Below are 15,910 nucleotides of genomic sequence, written 5' to 3' on the forward strand. Positions count from 1 at the left end.
GTCGAATTATGACATCATATCGAAGGCACTGATGACATCATCATTAACACATCTTATTCCCCAAGGGCAGTGCTTGACAATGAGCCATGTTTCAATTTTTCCCATGGAGCGGTTTCGGAGATAGAGGTGTAACTTTTTTCGATTTTTCCCAAGATGGCGTCTGTACCACGTGACCTATGACGTTACAATTATCATTTTAAAAATTCTACAGGAGCCGCCGCACATATTCTGAAAATTTCGTGTCCATCGGACTAACAGTTGCAGAGGAATTTTTGTTTTATTCATCTTGATCAGATCAAGCGTTGTACTTGTCGAATTACGACGTCATAATTAAGGCACCGATGACATCACCATCAACATATCTTATTCCCCATGGTGAGTACTTGACAATGAGCCATGTTTAAATTTTTTCCATTGAGCGGTTTGGGAGATTTCGAAGTGTAACCTTTTTCGAAGATGGCGTCCGTACCACGTGACCTATGACGTCATAATCATGAATAAAAAAATTATACAGGCGGGGGAGCTTCTGTGATAAAATTTCGTGTCAATCGGAACAGTTGCCGAGAAAATGAATTTTTTTTAATGCAGACACGTACGGCACACACACATACGGCACACGTACGGCACACACATACGGCACACGGCACACACACGTATGGAAAACGGCACACACACACGTACAGCACACGGCACACGACACACGTACGCGTATGAATGCTTAACCCCGCATTTTGCTTCACGAGCGCAGGGTAATAATCCTGTTCTTAGCCTAAAAACGTCCTCACAACTACCAAACGCGGGATGTCAGATCTTGAGCTGCTCGAAGGTTCTACCGCAGGAGATGAATTGACTGTTGAACCACCATGAAATAGGGTGCCAAGTTTGAGTGTATTACGTCATATCACAATGACATCCACAGGTCACAAAAGCACACAATGAAAACTTCCAGAAAGCGTGCAACGACCACTGTACAGGCCAAATGTGGCCGTTGTTGGTGCAGTCAAGAAGTGACAGATCAAACGGACCCCTCCGATTCCTTTAAACTGGAGACCCTGGAAAGTGTTTGTTTCCTCAACAGTCATAGATTTGTTCTGGTGGGAGTGTGGTTGCATATGAGGTTTTCTGGATTGCTATGTTGATGCGTATGTGGTTGTCCTAGCCTGGTATGAAGTGTGTACATGTTCAGGTGGCTGTGGGTGTCTGCCCTGGTATCATTTTTATCCTCTGGGATTAAAGTGTGTGTGTTTCTGGAGTGATGTGTGTGCGATCATACCTTCAGAAAGGAGGTCGGAACGATGTTATAAATGCCATTGTACAAATAGCTGAAAACTCCTTTATTCTTCTGAGGAACAGATGGAACAGTTTCCTGTGTGATGGACACAAGAGAAGAAGAATTGATTCATGAAAGATATTTCACTGAAATGGTGATAAATGTTTAGGGTAAGGAGGCACTCAGAGGAGCATTTTGTCAATAATCGTTTGGTTTGAGATTCCCGGTGTTCTGGGTAGGATTGGACGAGTGGTATTCTTTTGGAATAACCCACACGCGAGCACTGCAGGATGTATCAACAACACCAGGAAAGGTAAACTCATCATCCCTTCTGTGATGCATTTGTCAGGTTGAGAATGCAGGTCCGACCCAAAAGAGTACAAGTGCTGATCACAATTCGGTTCAGGGAGGAGTAGGGTCTTGGATCAAAAGAATTTCACCAAGATCTCCATTGATGAACTCTTACTTTCTGGCACAACAGTTCGCGAAATTTATCCTTTTGTGGGACACTTTATTATAAATTTACTTCACAAATTAACAACTCATCCTCTGAAATAAACTAGATGGTATTCATAGAATACTTACCCTGCGCAGTCAACTTGTTGCGAGCCAACTCTTCTGTTTTTGAACATTTTTTTTTGTTAGATCCAATAGGGCTGCCAGACCATGTGAGCGATTAAATCATAAGTTTATATTCTCCAATATAATTGTTGCATAGATCACGCTCAATACATTTCAAACTGATCAGACTAAGCGTTGTCCCTGTCGAATTATGATGTCATAATTATGGTACCAATGACGTCATCGTTAACACCTATTTCCCATATGGAGTTCTTTACAATGAGCCATGTTTCCATTTTTTCCATGCAGTGGTTTTGGAGATATAGAGGTGCAACATTTTTCGGTTTTTCCAAGATGGCGCCTGTACCACATGACCTATGATGTCATGATTATCATTATAATATTCTACAGGAGGAGGTGCTGCTGCGGTGAAAATTTGGTGCCCATCAGACCAACAGTTGCTGAGAAAAAAAATTCACAATGATTGGATAAGTGTTGTACTTGTCGAATTATGACATCATATCGAAGGCACTGATGACATCATCATTAACACATCTTATTCCCCAAGGGCAGTGCTTGACAATGAGCCATGTTTCAATTTTTCCCATGGAGCGGTTTCGGAGATAGAGGTGTAACTTTTTTCGATTTTTTCCAAGATGGCGTCTGTACCACGTGACCTATGACGTTACAATTATCATTTTAAAAATTCTACAGGAGCCGCCGCACATATTCTGAAAATTTCGTGTCCATCGGACTAACAGTTACAGAGGAATTTTTGTTTTATTCATCTTGATCAGATCAAGCGTTGTACTTGTCAAATTACGACGTCATAATTAAGGCACCGATGACATCACCATCAACATATCTTATTCCCCATGGTGAGTACTTGACAATGAGCCATGTTTAAATTTTTTCCATTGAGCGGTTTGGGAGATTTCGAAGTGTAACCTTTTTCGAAGATGGCGTCCGTACCACGTGACCTATGACGTCATAATCATGAATAAAAAAATTATACAGGCGGGGGAGCTTCTGTGATAAAATTTCGTGTCAATCGGAACAGTTGCCGAGAAAATGAATTTTTTTTAATGCAGACACGTACGGCACACACACATACGGCACACGGCACACACACGTATGGAAAACGGCACACACACACGTACAGCACACGGCACACGACACACGTACGCGTATGAATGCTTAACCCCGCATTTTGCTTCACGAGCGCAGGGTAATAATCCTGTTCTTAGCCTAAAAACGTCCTCACAACTACCAAACGCGGGATGTCAGATCTTGAGCTGCTCGAAGGTTCTACCGCAGGAGATGAATTGACTGTTGAACCACCATGACATAGGGTGCCAAGTTTGAGTGTATTATGTCATATCACAATGACATCCACAGGTCACAAAAGCACACAATGAAAACTTCCAGAAAGCGTGCAACGACCACTGTACAGGCCAAATGTGGCCGTTGTTGGTGCAGTCAAGAAGTGACAGATCAAACGGACCCCTCCGATTCCTTTAAACTGGAGACCCTGGAAAGTGTTTGTTTCCTCAACAGTCATAGATTTGTTCTGGTGGGAGTGTGGTTGCATATGAGGTTTTGTGGATTGCTATGTTGATGCGTATGTGGTTGTCCTAGCCTGGTATGAAGTGTGTACATGTTCAGGTGGCTGTGGGTGTCTGCCCTGGTATCATTTTTATCCTCTGGGATTATAGTGTGTGTGTTTCTGGAGTGATGTGTGTGTGATCATACCTTCAGAAAGGAGGTCGGAACGATGTTATAAATGCCATTGTACAAATAGCTGAAAACTCCTTTATTCTTCTGAGGAACAGATGGAACAGTTTCCTGTGTGATGGACACAAGAGAACAAGAATTGATTCATGAAAGATATTTCACTGAAATGGTGATAAATGTTTAGGGTAAGGAGGCACTCAGAGGAGCATTTTGTCAATAATCGTTTGGTTTGAGATTCCCGGTGTTCTGGGTAGGATTGGACGAGTGGTATTCTTTTGGAATAATCCACATGTGAGGACTGGCAGGATGTAAATTTACTTCATCAATGAACAACTCATCCTGTGAGATATATAAATATGTTCTTAGCCTAAATAACGTCCTCACAACACCTAAACTCGGGATGGAGATTGAGTCCTCACAACACGCAAAGCGCAGGAGATGAATTGACTGTTGAACCACCATGAGATTTATAGAATGCCAAGTTTGAGTGCGTTACATCATAACGCCGTGACGTCCACAGGTCACAAATGCGCACACTGAAAACTTTTAGGAAGCGTGCAATGAACCCAAGTGGCCATTGGTGGTGCAGTCAAGAAGTAATGGTTCAAACGGACCCCTCCGATTCCTTTGAATTGGAGAGCCTGAAAGCGTTTCATTTCCTCAACAGTCATAGATTTATGCAGGTGGAAGTGTGGTCACATATGTGGTTTTGTGGATTGCTATGTTGTTGTGTAGGTGGTTGATCTGGCTTGTTATGAAGTATGTATGTATATGTTCAGGTGGGTGTGCATGTCTGTCCTGGTATCATTTATATCCTCTGCGATCAAAGTGTGTGTGTTTGTGGAGTGATGTGTGTGCGATCATACCTTCAGACAGCAGGTCGGAACGATATTTCAGTTATTAAGAAAATAATAATTGATTATTAATGAAAGATATTTCACTGAATATGGTGGTGGAGAACTGAGCAACTCCTCATCCATAAAATATCCCATATTGTCTGCGTCTCAAATAGCCTCTCCTGATAAAACTCCTACCGCATGGCTTCTCGTGCCGACCCCTGTTTTAACTAAATGTGGAGGTGTGAAAGGCGGGTGTTTGGCATCTTAAAACCAAGCTTGCTCCGGGTAGGTGGAACTCGTTAGCCTTGGCCGGCAATCTGCCTAGAAGAAGGACAACTCTGATCCCAAACCCGGGTGGGTTGAGCTCGTTAGCCTTGGTTGGCAGTCTTCCAAAAATGGGGGTAGAGGCACTGTTGTCTCAAAGAAGACTAGTTCACCCGTCCCAGCCCTTTTTGTTCTGTGCATAGACAACTTTCTTCATTTGTCTTGTTTCAATCCAAGGGGCTGGTTGTTCTGCTTTTGTTTTCTTTGTGTAGCCCCCACCTCGAGTGGCCCTATAGGCTTTGTGGTGGGCCATATCCCATAAAAAAAACTCGAAGAATGCGACTGTCGCCAATAGTCCCACAAGGGGTAGATGCCCTGGTTCACTGTCCAAAAAATAGAGGTTTGATTTCAATCCCTTCAGCTGTTCTCAAGTATCACATGTCAGGTTTCACATTGATCGGTGAAGCAGTTTCAGAGAAGGGATTTTGTTTAAATATCGGCTTTAAAGCTAATATGGCTGCCACACCATCACGTTTGTGAGGATTCGTGTTGATCGGATAAGGTTCGTTTTTCTATCCAAGATGGCTGCCCAAGCACGTGACCTACAACATCATCATTTTCAAACTATATGCAACAGTGCTGTTATGTGATATTTGTAAAATCCCGCATTGATAGGGTGAGCGGTTTCGGAGATATAATTATTTAATATTTTCCTTCAATCCAATATGGCTGTCAAACCATGTGACCTATGATGTCATAAATTTAATATTTCAATACAAATGGGTCATAGATCATAGGCATGCAATTTCAGATTTTTAGGACAAGGAATTCGATTGAAACATTTTTGGCTGGTATACCACTTCACCGATGATGTCATCATTGTCATGCTTTTGTTCTCCATTGGGAGTACGTGACAATGTGCCGTTTCAAATTTTTCCATTCAGCAGTTTCCGATAAATAATTTTTAAATTATTTGCTTTTAATCCAAGATGGTTGCCATACAACGTAACCTATGACGTCACAATTATCATGAAGACATTGTGCATGGGTGTCACTCCCACCCTGAAAGTTGTCTCAATCGGACATATGGTTGCTGAGAAAAACGCGGTTTATCCCGAATGGACGGACAACCCGAACACGTAATGCCTCCGGAGACTTTGTCGGCGGAAACATTAAAAACATAATCACCAAGGGATTTAAATTTACGTCAGATCGGATCACTAAATTTAACCTTTCAAAGAACATTTTATTATAAGTTTACTCCGTCAGTGAACAACTGATCCACTGAAATAAATAAACCTGTTCTTCACCTCACGACGTCCCCACAACACGAAAACGCGGGATGTCCGACTGCGAGCTGCTCGAAGGTTCCACAACAGGAGACGAACCGTCCGTTCAAACCTCCGCAGAAGGGCGCCAAGTACGGCATGACGTCGATACGTCGCAAACGCGGACAGAGAAAACATCCCGGAAACGCACAACGCCCACGCCCACCGCACGGGGTCGACATTATTGTGGAAAAGGGGCACGAACGTGTCGAACGAGCGAACCTTCTCGGTACTTGAACACATGAAGGACACGACAGGAACTTTGACGCAGGAGGAGGAGGAAGTCATTCGGCCCAGCAAGCCGACGTTACATCAACACTATATTAATCTAATCTACAACATTGGACAGAGAACTCGGTCGATAAATGTCGGGAGAATTCCATAAAGAAACTCAGTTGAAAACTTACCTCTTTGATGACGTCACCGCGTCCATGGTGGAAAATGGGGTGAGAGATGGTAATGGTCGACAGTACAAACAAAAATATCACGATGATCAGAGATACACACTTCATGCTTCTCTTCTCACGAACAATGAGTGGAACAGCGTTTGTGGGTCAATTATACAACACCGAGAACCATTGTGACGGCGACAATGACGTCATTGGATGACGAAATCGGAACAGTTTAATGATAAATAACTAAACATTAAGAGAAGATAATTCAAAATTAAAACAATTAACATTTACTAGATGAACACTTTTAATAATAAACGGTCATTTAAATATTTTAATTTTCAAAGTATATCCTTCAATTGAACGAATGGAGCTAATTATTCATTCCGTCGTCCGTTCATCCCCATGGCAACAGATGTGCATTGATTCGAATTGCATTCCTGATGTTTTTCAACCATTAAATCTGTAAATAACCCCAGAACAAAAACAAATAAACAGGAGTGTGTTCCATTACCAAGCGGCTTGCTATCGCTTTCCAATGTTTGTACATCTCGACATCGTAATCTGTATATATCTACATATAGTAATCAACATACATCAACAACAACAACAACAACATGCATTTTAAGGCCATTTTCCCTGCTAGAGCGGGGGTTAGCCTTGCGGTCCCCATGACAATCTTCTCCATTTTGCCCTATTTTCTGCATCTCTCCTTGTTAACCCCCTTGCCCGCATTTCTTCTTCCACCATCTTTAGCCAAGTCTTTCTCGGTCTTCCCCGTCCTCTACTTCCTTCTACATTCATTTCCATCACTCTTCTCAACCAGTCACTTTCATCCTTCCTCAACACATGACCAAACCATCTCAACCTGTTCCTCTTCACAGCATCAGTCACAGGCTCTATTCCCATCATCTTTCGCAATTCATCATTTGTCTTCCTCTCTCTCAACGATACTCCTCACATCCATCGAACCATTCGCATTTCCACCCTTTCCAGCCTTCGTTGCTGCTCTACGTTCATTACCCATGTCTCGCTCCCATAAATCATAACACTTCTCACACATGCAGCATACACCTTTCCCTTCAGCTTCAATCAACATACATCAATCAATACATTTGTTCAATACATCAATACACCAATACATCAAAACATTTTTTTCTTCAATCAACATACATCAAATACAGTAATCTACCTACATCTACATATAGTAATCTACAAACATCTACATAGAGTAATCTTCAAACATCTAAATATAGCAATCTACATATATCTACATATCGTCATCTACATACATTTACATATAGTAATCTGTATATAAGTACATACAGTAATCTAGATACAACTACATACAGTAATCTACATACAGCTACATATAGTAATCTACATACAGCTACATATAGTAATCTACATACATCTACATATAGCAATCTACATATATCTACATATCGTCATCTACATACATTTACATATAGTAATCTGTATATAAGTACATACAGTAATCTACATACAGCTACATACAGTAATCTACATACATCTACATATAGCAATCTACATACATCTACATATAGTAATCTATATACATGTACATATAGTAATATATATATATATATATATATATATATATATATTGTTACAGACACGACTCTGATGTTATGGTGGGCCGAGCGGAATGGCCGCCGTGTCCGCACAAGTTACCCGATTATACTCGAACGTTGACGAAGTCGCGCTACGCTAGCTCAATGAAGGAAAAGGACACAACGGCTGGGATTAAAATGACACGACACCAGGGGTTCAGTTCTCAAGACCTCCGGAGGAGGTTATATTAGGGCGGAAGGTTAGACTACAGAGACGAGAGGTACAGCATAGTAAGATAGGCACTTAGACACACTCTTATATTAACCCCGACAGACGACAGATAAACGGGACAAAGGCTGACTCACACGGGGATTGATGGCAAGGAAAGCGGGTATCGATGGCTCAAGGTGCACTCTTGGCTCAAGGACAGAATCGACCCGGTCCGGTCCAGAGATGCGGGAGGTCTCTCTCTCAGCGCTGGAAGGTGACGTTCTTTCTCCAAGCTGGGGGCGCATCTGACGTCACATCCGGTCAGTCGCTGCGTATATCCGGCGGGGAGTGACACGCCCTCGGCTCGTTAGCTCCGCCCCAGATGGAATCGGTCCGCCCTTCTTATTGGGTGCGGGGGGGTTACCAGGCTCCGCCCTTGACGAGGAGCTGACAGCCAGCCCCTTCGTGGTAACCCCGTGGAGCGCATGGGTAATGGCGGCTAACCGAGCCGGAGTGAGGACGCACACTCCCCGCGCGCGCCGTTGTTGTAGTTGTTGTAGTTGTTGTTGTAGTTGTTGTTTGGGAAAGAAGATGGGAGGAGGTATGGGAAGGTCCTAAACTCACTACTGGTGCCATATAATCACATTCTGGTGCAACGAAGAGTCAGAATTAATGGAAACGAGTCCTTAACTGACATAGACTAAGAATAACTAGCAAGATGTCCGAAAGTTGTCTACGTGAGATGCGGTGGACCTGGGCACGACATTTAATGGGGAAAAAGGGGAAGGTCGGTTCTACAGAGTGTTGTTTACAGGCAATGGGACTAGGGAATGGGGGATTGGGGATAGTTGGGGAGTATTGGGGAAATAGGGGAGTATTTACAAGCGGATATTGAAGCCAAGTCCCATATCTGCAACATTGCACCCTTCTCTACCCTCGGGGCGTCCCGACCCGATAAATTTTTACCTATTTTAGTGTGGCACTCAGATGTAGTTCCCTCTACTATTAACTCTACCCTGAGTGCGACAGTTTTACAGATATTCACAAATGAGTAAATATGTCCCCCTGCGACGTTGCACCCTTCTCCTCACAGAAACACACCCACAGGATAACCGAATTGCGGAAAGAATTCGCAAACTAAACATACAGCCGGTGGGGAGCATTATTTACAAGACTACGCTGCTATTTACACTACGATCCAGGACCTGTTTTTGGAGGAACACATGCAGATGTTATGCATAGAGAGAGCACGCATGCCAGCATCGATACACCAACCCACGAGTGCTCTGTGGCCTACGGCCTTTAATAATGTGCAGAGCACCCCTTCCCAGCACCAAAAGCACCACCCCAGCACCAATCGGTGCAGTCACCATTGTTCAATGAATAAAAATAAATTCAACAACCCCTAACCCTGCAGGTGTCTCTTGCTCTTCATGTGGTGCACTTGGCCTTCTGGCTTCTTTCAAAAATAAAGAAAGGCGCCAACCGCGTCCATTTCTTTATTGTGGCCTTCAGTGGTGTCAACTAAAAGTGGTTCACCTTGTATGGCATAGGTGCCACGTTGACCCATAGGTCCATTCACGGGTGGTGCTTGGCCGCAAAAGAACTGCGGTCCATTGTGGGTGGCCACAAAAATTGCGGTCCATATGGTGTATCGATCCCGGCAGCAAGCAGCGAAAGTGCAGGCCCACAACTGCGGAACCAGCACCTCTCTCTCCTCTCTCTCTGCCCCAAAGCCAGATCCTCGGAGGTGGGAGACAAAAGAAGCAGACAAGTGAGTAAGTTGGTAAGGGCGCAAAAGTGCACGCAACATTAGGTAATGCACACTAGGGGCACATGGGAACCAGGTGAGACAGGTACGTTCCTACCGTACGCCCCCCCCCCCACCAGGTAACCTACATGGCCCCTCCCTTACCCCTTACTGTATCCACAAAACACAACACTACCCATAAACATCTACTTTACAAATCAACAAACATCCCTACTGTCTTCCCCGTTCCTCCCATATACCAAATTCGTCTTCTCTCCCTCCTAACCAATCAAATTTGCCATTTTCAACTCTCATCAAAATTTGCCATCTCCAACTGAACATCAAAATTTGCCATTACCAATTCATCATCAGTCCCTCCTAAGGAGGGAGAGATGGAATCACCCCAATGTCTCATCCACGTCGTGATGCGTCTCACAAATCCTCACAGCAATTCTCATTTCCTGCACACAGAACAAAGAAAACACAGGTGTGGAGTCATCATCATCACCACAGGTAAGTGGCTGCGTATGGTGCGACAGGTTCATCAATCCTAACTATTTCCTAAATGACTAACAACTTTACACTACCCGGGGTCTTTCTCCGGCCAAACCATTGGCCCTCTTACACTATGGGTTCTAAAAACCAATTCCCATTGGCCAAACTGTGGTGCTTTTCAATTTGGGGTCTCACTCCCCCGATTCATCTCCCGGTGCCCTCGCACAATTTCTGGGCTGTGGCGTGTACCTCTCCCAGTGGGTCTACCCACCTGCACACCTCCACCACTGCAGTTGCCTCCGAGCTTACCTGCTCCCTGCCCTAACCTAACTACCTGGGGAAGGCCCTCTGGCGCTCTCCCCACTCGGTGCCCTCTCTGGCACTGGGCTGCCCGATCCACACCCGGGATCCTCAGGCACCCACTCACAACTACCGGCTCCCAGAGCCCACCTGCGGCCTCACCTGGCCGACATCCTCACAGTGGCGGAGTGCTCAACCAACCATATGCACTAACAAGCCACACGCCCAGCCATTACACACACTAATGCACCCATCCAAGCAGTACTCTGCTACTTTCCGCACCACAGATATCAATATCCAACCAATTTTTCGTACTCCGTCTACCTAACGTTAAACTACCCTCCACCGGGTATTCGTGAAGGGGGTCCATCCTTCCCCCATCCACTCCTTCGCACCATACACTCCATGCCACGTAACCCACACTACTCATTCCACACTCCACTCACTCCACACCATTTATTCCACCCACCTCTTTTCTGGCACACCTTTTGTGCTCACACACCTCAACCACAATTCCACTTGTCTCAACACTATTTCTCACACACACAGCATCATCTAGCTAACTGGTTTCCCCCTAAAACTCATGCTTCCCCGTCATCCCTTATACTACGCACATCCCTCATCATTATCAACCATCTAATCTACCTACGTCCCCACTACTCGTACAATGTCACGACTTAACTCTTGGTCACCTATAGTCATTTCTAGATCCTAAACATTATCATAACCCTCCCTGGCTAGTTCATACCACCAAACCCCATAAAACTACAGCTCCTTTGCCCCAAGGATGTGAGGGATGGTAGAGCTACCCTCCCTCTACATCACTATCGCCATTACTACTCGTCCACTACTCTGAGCCTCTTGGTGCGGGAGTACAATCTTACTGCTCGGCTTCGATAAACCGAGCAATGCGTGCGGATGCTCTGTCTCCTGTAGGTTGGGTCCGTCCGGCATTTTCGACTCTGGGGAGGAGGCATACTCGGGCCAAGGTTCCAAGGTCCATCCTGGCACGGACCCTTTCGGTCTCCGGCCCGATGACCCAACCTCCCCCGGTCGGAACACCGCGCCCGCCAGGGGGCGAAGGTCCGACCTGGCCTTTCTCCCCCGGAATCGTGTCGGTCGCCGCTACGACGCGGCACCGACCATACAGGGCGCGACCCGGCCCGAATCGTGCATGGTGCTCCTTGCAGAAGCGCCGCGGCAACGATGCCCGCCGGCCCCCGCAGCACACAAAGAACACCATGCCCCGAGAGCTCGCGTCGGCTATACGTCGGCCTAAGCGCTGCCCCGGTCAGCGTCGATGCTCGACTCACATGCTCACACCACGCGTTCCTTTTCTCTCTCGCAAAACTCTGCGCTCTAACGCCTCTCGTACATCCCATACACTCCGTCATTGCACTCGCTCGTGCATTCTCTTTCGCTCCACACTCAGGTGCACACCACCGAGGCACACTCATTCTATTCGCACACTCTGTTACACACCTCTCTCGCACACATCCTGGCGCACCCATACCACTTGCACACTCTCTGGTTACATCCTCTGTAACACCCCTGTGTGTGCACTCTTTTGCTGCACACTCACTCAGTGCACACCTACCCACGGGTGGGCAATCTCCTGTCACACACCTAATCACGTGCTCTGATGTGCATCCCCACACACTCTCCACAACCAACTCAGGTGTGCTTCCTCGCACACGCTCCTCATCCATCCCAGGTGTGCATTCTCGCACACTCTCTCCATCCATCTCACTCTCTGTATCACACTCACTCTCACACATACACTCCCTTGTGCATTCTCCCTCGCTCTCGGTTTCATACTCGCGCTCCGGCGCCATTCGCACACGCGTGCCATTTCCATTCCCACAGCGCACCACAGACCTTCTACGAGCGCCCGGGTTATGCCGGGATCCCAAGCGCGCGAAAAATCCTCTCGCGCCAAACCTCTTCGCGCCATACACCACCCTACTCACCTTGGCGCTTCCTCTTCTTCGCTCCTCCACCACCTGCAAACTTTCCATTTGGTTAAGAAGTACGGCATCATTATGCGAATCCAAACTTTGCGCGCATTCCATCTCCATCTCCGATAATGCCCCTATGCCTGCCGTCTCTCCAATCCCAATGTCAGTTATTTCTTTTTCAATTTGAATTAATTCTTTTTCTTTATTAAGCTCGACGACCGCTGGCGCTTATAAAATCAAATTTTCTAATTCTGCGGTCATCGGCTTCTCTATCCCCCGAGTCGTGATTTCTACCCCGGTCCACGTAACCATGCCTTGCTCAGCCTCGCTTTCCCCGCGCTTCTCAAGCCGCGCTACCCCGTCGCATACCCCCGCAACCTTTCCGCTTGATCTGCTGTCTCTGTCCTTCCCCCATCTGTTTTATCTCATATCTGGCTTTCTCCCTCGCTAACCCCTCATTTATTTCCTGGGCTTGGCCACCCACGACCTTCAAATGGCCCCCTAATTTGTTCTCGAATCCCCCCAATTTGCTTTCTAATCCCGCCAATTTGACTTCCCAATTGCTCCCCCATTCTGTTTTCCAAATTACTTAACCCCTCTTTCAATCCCCCAATTTGATTTCCCAATTGCTTACTATCGGCCCTCATTTCTCCCATCTCCTTACTCAATCCCCCAATTTGTTCCTGCGTCCTGTCCCCCGCCATTTGTATGGCTGCCTGAATCTGCGCCATGAGAGCTTGCATATCCGTCCATCCCACTTGCGCAGAGGGCGCGGCCCTCGTCGCCACGTGCGAGGCGCCGCCATTTTGTGCGCCTGCAACCCCCACTACCGCACCTTCTTCATTTTCCTCCTCCATCTCTCCCAATTGTTCTTCCCTGGGGTCCTGGGTTAATTCTAACCCTTCCTCTACCCCCTCATTTCCCCCCACATCCGATCGCCATGGTTATCCATGGCATGATTCAAAATTTAGATGTTATATAAAATTTCGGCCGCTCGTAATTGACCAAATTTTTTCAAAATATAAAAAATTTGGTTCGGGTCCAAATCCCACTCCCCGACACCAATTGTTGCGGCCAATAGCACAATTGGTGTCCAAAATTTTGTCAAACAAATTTAGTCCCAGGTTCAAAATCCCAACTCCTGACTACCAATTGTTACGGATCTCGGACATCAGCGCTCTCCCCTTATGAGGGGTGGGGGGGGGGGGGGGGGGGAGTTAATCCCCTTGTCTTTCTATCTGGCCGACCCGAGTCCTGCCGACACGAGTCCTGGAAGTTATACGCTCCTTCCGGTCGGTATTAGGTAGGGTTATTGGTCAAAGTAGTCACAAATACCTACTTACTAACCCGACCGTAAAGCAGGGAAATAACTCCCGCTCGAACCACGGATATGATGGAAAATGCCGAGCAGATAGCAATCCGCGATCCGAGCCATTAACAATGGGACTAAACCCGATTATAAGCGGTAACTATCATGCCACATTTACCCAATGATAGAAAAGAAGGATGCGATCGGATAAGAGGAAACCAAGAAAGAACAGGGCAATTTATTCACAATGTACAAGGAGAAGAGGAAACGAAAGAATGTACAGGATAGGAAGAGGAAGAAGCAGTTACACAGGGCAGTCTTAAAACAGTCTTATTCTTAGTACCCAGGACAAACATACACACTCACACGGGGATTGTAGATGGTTGGGTGGAAGGTCCGGCGATGGGGTCCAGGCTCCGGTCGGCACCAGTCCAGGCTTTGGTCCAGCGGCGAAACCTGGCAGGCAGCTCCGCGTATAGTGGAACGCGTCCGGACAATGTATATAACGGGGGGAAGCTGGTACGCTGCATACGTAATATGTGCTCTCTCGTGCCAAACGCCCCCTCTCCAAAGTCCTCTTAATCAGCGCGCCGTATATCTCATGAAGTAAGCCAAAGGTGCGCTCTCCCGGTAAAGTCCCTTCGCAAAGCAATTAAAACGCATTCGTCCAGAAAGAGTCCTGTTACAACGCGCACGCCTCCAACCAGTCCTTGAAAGGGCTTTGCGCTCGCTTATATATCTCGACCAGCAAAACGCTCCACGAGCCCAAAAGCCAAGCCTGTCGGAGAAGTTCCTTCAGCCCTGGTTGGCTGGTGAGGGCTTACCGGCTCCGCCTTTGACGGCTGGATGATGTGGCCACACCCTCTTCTTGGCGTTCCGCTCCCTTTCTCGGGCCTCACCGCGTGTCTTATGGCGGCGTTGAGCGAGCGCACGGGCAGCGAAGGCTGCCGCTGCTGGCAGAGGCGCGTATCAAATTGGGCGAGCCATAGGGCAGACTGGAGGGCGTGTAATGGCGTCGCTTGGAGAGGGAGATTGCAAAATGAATGGATTGGGGACCTACTCTTATTTAATTGGCACAACGCAGATTCAACTATTGGAAACACGGCCTTATCTAAACACATACTAATGAAATAACTGAAGTCCTATGGTGGCCTATGTGTTGCTTGTGGCCTAACTCTGGGGTGCAACCTTTAACCTTTTAATGATGGGATATTTAAAAGAAAGTGTGGGTTCTAAAACTGCAACAGTATTATATCCTGCATAAAAAGATTCTTGCAAGCCGATTGGTTGAAATGGCACCACGTGATAAAAATTAGTGTTGTGGCAAGCAATAGTATTTCACTGGTGTCACACACTATCATGTTTGTTGCATGAGCATGTATGGACAAGAAAATACCGACACGACATCAGCGAATATGGGATCATAAAAACCATGCGAAGGGGGAAAGAATGTGGTCGTTGATTGGATGGCCAATTTGCCGAATGGCGCTGGGTAACCTGTTCAGACTGCAGGAAGCCCAATGAGTGCTCCAAATCACCGCTGCTCCTCTAAATCGCCAGTGCCCCCCAAATCAGCCAGTGCCCCCCTACCACCCGTGGACTCTCGAGCGCCCCCCTGAAAGTTCCCAGTGCCCACTGGGGGGTAATAATGGTGGAAATAATGATGGATGGAGATCAGAGTTTGGATCACGTGTAGGGACCACTTTGAGAACCTATATATGAGAGGTTTCCTTCTATCTTTCACCGTTCAGGAGATTAGCTTGCGCAGACAAACAAACAAAAACTTTCTTTTATAATGTAGAGAGATAAAGGGATGGAGTGATGATCAACTTTGAGAGTTTTGTGCAGAACGAGGTATGGATTGGAGGTTTATCACCCCAGCAGCGTCACACCAGAATGGCTCTGCGGAATCCCTGGTGAAAGGC

The sequence above is a fragment of the Myxine glutinosa genome, chromosome 1 (assembly GCF_964187855.1).
Source record: "Myxine glutinosa chromosome 1, kmMyxGlut1.1, whole genome shotgun sequence".
Classification (NCBI taxonomy): domain Eukaryota; kingdom Metazoa; phylum Chordata; class Myxini; order Myxiniformes; family Myxinidae; genus Myxine; species Myxine glutinosa.